The sequence below is a fragment of the Penaeus japonicus genome, unplaced genomic scaffold (genome assembly GCF_977035675.1).
Source record: "Penaeus japonicus unplaced genomic scaffold, GWHDUDI00000001_assembly GWHDUDI00000007, whole genome shotgun sequence".
NCBI classification, from domain to species: Eukaryota; Metazoa; Arthropoda; class Malacostraca; order Decapoda; family Penaeidae; genus Penaeus; species Penaeus japonicus.
Genome location: NW_028234409.1, coordinates 28,737,846 through 28,742,845, shown reverse-complemented (window position 1 = coordinate 28,742,845; position 5,000 = coordinate 28,737,846).

Here is a 5,000-nt window from a genome sequence, read left to right as displayed (position 1 = left end):
TTATTACCATTTTCACTTTTTATTGATATTACTATCATTATTGATATTGCTATCATGATTATTATCATAATCATTAGTATCATTTTGCTATCATTATGATTATCATTATTGTTATTTTTAGTATCAGTATTATTGTTCTTATCCTTATCCTTCTTATCATCATGATAGTCATTATCATCATACTATTATCATCAAAATTATCATTATTATTACCTTGGTGTTATCATGATCATCATTATTTCTTCCTTAATGGTATCCTCATAATCATCCTTACCATTATCATTATATTACATTATATCATCGTTTAGATTTACCAACCCCTTTATCATGCTATTGGAAGTCGGGGAAAAATTCTTAAATTAAATGAAATTGAGAATCAAATGTTTTTATATTTGCAAAGTAAAATGATAATGATAATGATATTAATGGTGAAGATGATAAGAATAATGGTAACGATAATGCCAATTATGATATCATTACCATTGTTATTATTATTATTATTATTATCATTATCGTTGTTGTTATTGTTATTATCATTACTATCATTACTATTAATGTTGTTTTCATAATCATTATCATTCATATCATTATTACTATTACCATCATTATCATAACTATAAATACTATTACTATCATTGTTATTATTACTTTCATTACCATTATGATTATTGTCATTATAAACATCACTATTACTATTATTACTATCGTTATTATCATAATCATTAACATTATTAACGACACTAATATCATACATCTCTACCATCATTTCTACCATTGCTATAATTATAATCACCACTATCATCACTATCATCATTGCTATTTAAGAATCCCAAAGACGAAGGATTATCCCCCCACCCCCCCCTAGGGCGCAATGGCTTCCTTCTCTGCCTCTCGTTGTATGCCATTAAATCTCTCTTAAGTCAACAGAATCTAATGGCTCTCAGAAATCGCTTCCTATTCTTCTTCTTCTTCTTCTTCTTCTCCTCCTCCTTCTTCTTCTTCTTCTCCTTCTTCTCCTTCTTCTTCTTCTTCTCCTTCTCCTTCTTCTTCTTCTTCTTCTCCTTCTTCTTGTTCTTGTTCTTGTTCTTCTTCTTCTTCTTCTCCTTCTTCTTCTTTTTCTTCTTCTTCTTCTCCTCCTCCTTCTTTTTCTTCTTCTTCTCCTTCTTTTTCTTCTCCTTCTTCTCCTTCTTCTTCTTCTTCTCCTCCCCCTTCTTCTTCTTCTTCTTCTCCTTCTTCTTCTTCTTCTTCTTCTTCTTCTTCTTCTTCTTCTCCTTCTTCTTCTTTTTCTTCTTCTTCTTCTCCTCCTCCTTCTTCTTCTTCTTCTTCTCCTTCTTTTTCTTCTCCTTCTTCTTCTCCTTTTTCTTTGAATAAGTATGACGATTTCTTGCTGAAACTTACTTCTTGGTTACTCGTAGTGAAAGAGGGTTGTTGAATTCAAGTACGTGTCAACGGAATTTGATAAGAGTGGTGGGGGGAGGGGTGGGGGGGTGCGTTGTGGGAGGGGTGGAGGGGGTGGGGGAGGGGAGGTAGGGGCTTTGGAGGAGGAGGTATGTAATGTAATTATATTTGTTTTTTTCTTCTTTTTTGGGGGTGGGAGGGTGGGGGGGGGGGGTATTTTTTCCGCATTATAGTTCCTTTGTTTTATGATTTTCTTTGGTCTTGTCTGCCGCTTTTATTTCTTTATTATTTGTTTCTAGTCATTTACTGATGTTGTTGTTCTCTATCTTTCTCTCTTTCACTCTCTCTTTCTGAATATATGTCTATCTGTCTGTCAATCTCTCTCTCTCTCTCTCTCTCTCTCTCGCTTTCTCTCTCTCTTTCCGTGCAAATTACTCATTATATTTCTCTCTATCTCACCAAACGAAAACTACAGATATATCGAAATTCTACAGGAAGCTGCACTTTATGTTTTTTTTCTAGAGAGAGAAAAAAAACACACTTTTCCCTTTAATGATAGGAGAGAAGTAAATATCTAAAATGTAATTTAGATGATACTCATATATATTCCAGCAATATCACTCATCAACCACACACTCACAGTACACCAAACCAACCAACCATAATTATCTCTAGCCAATCCTCCTCTCCTCACCCCCCCCCCTCCCTCGAGAAGATATGACTACTCGTCCTACCTGTCACTCTAGCCATTTATCAATTCGTATTTTAACTCGGAGGCGATAATCCGTAAGAGGGGTGAGGGAGTGTGAGTGAGAGAGAGGGAGAGATAGATAGATAGATAGATAGATAGATAGATAGAGAGATAGAAAGATAGATAGATAGATAGGTAGATAGATAGATAGATAGATAGAGAGTGCGAGGGAGAGAGATCGTAAATGAGAAAGAGACAGAGAGAGATAGAGAGATTCATAAAGAGTGATACAATAACCCGAAGCGTAAATGAGAAATAAAGCAAGAGAGAGAGAGAGAGAGAGAGAGAGAGAGAGAGAGAGAGAGAGAGAGAGAGAGAGAGAGAGAGAGAGAGAGAGAGAGAGAGAGAGAGAGAGAGAGAGAGAGAAAGAAAGAGAGAGAGAAAGAGAGAGAAAAGGAGAGAGAGAAAGAGAAAGAAAGAGAGAGAGAGAGAGAGAGAGAGAGAGAGAGAGAAAAAAAGAGAGAGAGAGAGAGAGAGAAAAAGAGAGAGAGAGAGAGAGAGAGAGAGAAAAAGAGAGAGAGAGAGAGAGAGAGAGAGTAAAATAGATAGAGAGAGAGAGAGAGAGAGAGAGAGTAAAATAGATAGAGAGAGAGAGAGTTAAGCGAAGAGCCCCGAAAGGACGCGCCATCCCCGGCTCTTCGAGCTATCTCTCTCTCTCTGCCCTCCCCTCTCTCTACTATTCGCTCTCTCCCTCTCCCCTCTCCTCTCTCTCTCGCTCTCTCTCCCGCTCTTCCCTTCGTCGTTCGTTGCTCGTCGTCTCTCGCCTCGCTCGCCCTCCGCGCTCTCTCTCTCTGCCCTCTCTCTCCCGTCCCTCTCTCTCTCTCTCTCTCTCTCTACCTCTCCCTCCCTATCGTCTCTCTCGCTCTTATCCCCTCCTCTCTCCTCTCTCTCTCTCTCTGCTCTCCTCTCTCTCTCTCTGCTCTCTCTCTCACGGCTCTCATCTCTCTCTCCCTCTCGCCCGCCTCTCTTTCTCTCCCGCTCTCTCCCTCTCGCTAGCCTCGCGCGCCAGCCACACCTCCTCGTCTCTCTCTCGCACCTCTCTCTCCTCTCTCCCTCGCTCTCTTCTCTCTCTCGCGCGCGCTGCGCACGCGCTGCCTCCTCTCGCTCTCTCTAGGCTGCTCGTCTCTCTCCCTCTCTCTCTCTCCCGCCCTCTCTCTTCGCTCTCTCTCTCTCTCCGCTCTCGCTACGCTTCTCGAGCTCGCTCCCTCTCCCTCCCTCTCTCCCTCGCGCCCACGAACTCCACTCACTCACTCACTCAAGCACCCACCGCATCTCGGACCTCACTCTCGCTCTCTCTCGCAGCGCGCGATGCGCTCCCTCTCTCTCTCGAACCCCATACCCCAACCCCTACCCCCAAACATTTACCCCAACCCAACCTTCCCAGGTATACATCAACACATCCACCACCACCCCAAATTCCACTTGCAATTCAGCTACCCCCCGGTGTTCTTATAACAAACCCAATATTGGTCTTCCCATACCCCCCGAAGTTGATACCAGATATATTACTAATCCCTGGTCACCCCACAACACATGACCCCGAACCCCTTTAATATCGGGTCCCTCGCACATTAGAACCCTGTCCATGCCCGACTGTTTCAGACATTTGCATCATAATTTTTACATATCGGGAAAATACCTGGCGTGTTTGCAAGATGCCTTAGCTGTAGCTTCCCTACCATTTTGCAGGGGAAATAACCATTGGGGTGGATAGAATCCATGTAACTCAATTTGAAGGTAAAGAGAGAACAGGTAACATCAAATGCACTTAAGGCATGATGAATTTTTTAAACCAATTTCATTTTTGTATAAACAAAAAGGGGTTACTAATGATCGAATTTATTTTACTGACATTCTAACCCAGTGCAAACACATTGCAGCAAAATTTTTTGTAATTTTTGTACTTTTTGAATTTGTGTTTTGTTGGTTGAACCCCATACATTTGAACAGTAGTTTATTATGCTAAGAGCTAGTGTTTGCACGACCATGATTCTAGTATCCGTAGTGATTTGATTTTTTATGTGATTTAGAAATATTAATGTACCCATTACTTTCCTGTGTATGTTATCAACGTGTGTTGAGAGAGAGAGAGAGGGAAAGAGAGAGAGTGCAAGAAAGAGAGAGAGAGAGAGAGAGAGAGAGAGAGAGAGAGAGAGAGAGAGAGAGAGAGAGAGAGAGAGAGAGAGAGAGAGAGAGAGAGAAAGAGAGAGAGAAAGAGAGAAAGAGATAGATAGATAGATAGATAGATAGATAGATAGATAGAGAGAGAGAGAGAGAGAGAGAATCACAGCTCCTTCAACGAACGAACAATGGGCGAAGAGTGATACAATTACCCGAAGGTTAGTCCGCTAGAAAATCAAGTTACCATTGGCCTTACTGGAGGGCTGGGATGGGGGGGGGGAGCTCTTGAGGGATGGGTGGGGATACGTGGGGATGGGGGAAATTCTTCGGGACCGGGAGGGGGTTCTTGTGGGGTCAATTGAGGTTGCTTGGGGGATAGGGGGAGGTTTATGGGGGTTGTGGGAAGGGGGATCTTGGGGGATATGGGGAGGTTTATGGGGGTTGTGGGAAGGGGGAACTTAAGGATAGGAGGATGAGGAAAGAGGTGAAAGGGGGAAGGAAGCATTGGCTTAGGTAGGATGAGGATGGGGAACTGAGAGAGTGAAGAAGGATGGAATAGTATGGGAGCTGTGGGAAGGGAACCAGATTCAAATTTAAATCTTCATTTCAGCTAAAAAAGTACAATATGATATAATAAGTGTAACTTTGGGGGACGCTTTAGAGAGCAGAATACACTATTAAAAGGTACCTATTTGTCACATGTATTTATGTTCATGTGACACATAAATAC